The following is a 1776-nucleotide window of genomic DNA, read 5'->3' on the forward strand; positions in this document are numbered from 1 at the left end:
TAAATACCAACCGCCCCTCTGCGCCGCCAGCCCGTTCCGCGCGCACTCCGCACCTGAGAATTTCACTTCAGCACTGCGGCTCCTCTGAGTCTGGATATGATGTTCTCTTTACTCCTAGTTATAGAATTTCCACTCAGCCAGCCCTCCTGTGGTTCTGGATGTTATCAGTGTTCTCTTTACTCCTAGTTTTAGAATTTCCACTCAGCCAGCCCTCCTGTGGTTCTGGATGTTATCAGTTCCCTGGTTCAAGCTTAATTTGAATTGGTTGTTCAAGGCAGCAATCTCCTGCGTTAACCTATGCCGCCATCTTCGGTTCTCAGCTAGGGCAAACTTTTGCTTGTTTTGTAAGCCTCTCTCTGACTTTCAGAAAACGGGTCTGCCAATTAGTCATGTCACAGAGAAAGTAGGAACTATCAGGAATGAACTTTCCTTAACTCTTCCTCCACAGCATTTCATCCCGCCCAACAGAAAGGCATTTGTTTCCACTCTTATCACTACATCTTCTCCTTTGCCTTCCTTCCAATTCATACAAATTACTACTTAACACTCAACCCCTTTCTTTCTCCTTAGGGATTGTGTTGCCTCAATTACCTCCTCTTTTAGTTCATGTGCTTGGCTTATAGACTGGATTGAGTCACACCCACTTAAAAAATGAAATACCAAAGTATACTCCCTTGGCTCTGATTCTCTGCTAACCGCCACCCTATCTTCTTCTCTTCACAGAAAAGCGTGAGGTCTCCAAGTCCTTGCTAGTTCCCTTTTCTGTTGCTTTTATTTATTGTTTTAAAGACCCATCCACTTTGTAACCCATCAGACATTGACTTAATCCACCACCATATCATCAAAACTGCTTTTGCTAAGTCACCAATGTTTTCTTAATTTCAAAATCCAATAGTCACTTTTCAGTATTTATCCGACTTAATTTCTTGGCTTTATTTTTGATACTGTTAACCATTCTCTGGAAACTCTCTTCTTGGTTTTTTATTGCACTAGCCTTTTCTGTCCCTCTCCTAATTCTCTGAGAATCCTTGTGGGGTTCTCTACTTATGGGTTTTTTTTTTTAGTTTTTATTTTATTTTATTTCATTTTTTAAATTATACTTGACATACAATGTTATGTTAGTTTCAGGTGTACAACATAGTGATTCAACATGTATATACCCTACAAAGTAATCACCACAATAATTCTAGTAACCATCTGTCACCGTACAAAGCTATTATTGCATTATTGACTATATTCCCTGTGCTGTACATTATATCCCTGTGATTTATTTTATAACTGGAAGTTTGTACTTCTTAATCTCCTTTAAAAATATTGATGTTCTCTGAGATTCTACCCTTGGATCTCTTCTTTTCTTACTCTATATACTTTCCTTGAATAGTATTTTGTGACCATAGCTTCAAATCTCACCTCTATATCAATGACACCCAAATAAAGGGAGGTGACTTTTTCTGAGGATCTAAGGGACCCCCCCTCCAGTGCATGAATTTTTGCGCACCAGGCCTCTAGTCCTATCTAATAATAGACAAACATGGTAATTAACCATACCTCCACTATGCTTCCCATTGGCTAATCAGCAGGTTATGCAAATTAACTGCCAACAAAGATGGCCGGTGGCAGCCACGCAGCTGAAGCGAGCAGGAGGTTTGCTTGCTCCAGTGATGGAGGAAGCCAAGGTTCCCCGCCTGCCGCGGCCCGGCTCTGAGCCCGAAAGCAACAATGTTTCAATTATAGAAGCTAAACAAACCCAGATACCTGCTTTCAGCCAGCCGCGGC

This window comes from Myotis davidii, unplaced genomic scaffold (assembly GCF_000327345.1).
Source record: "Myotis davidii unplaced genomic scaffold, ASM32734v1 scaffold44, whole genome shotgun sequence".
Taxonomy (NCBI): Eukaryota; Metazoa; Chordata; class Mammalia; order Chiroptera; family Vespertilionidae; genus Myotis; species Myotis davidii.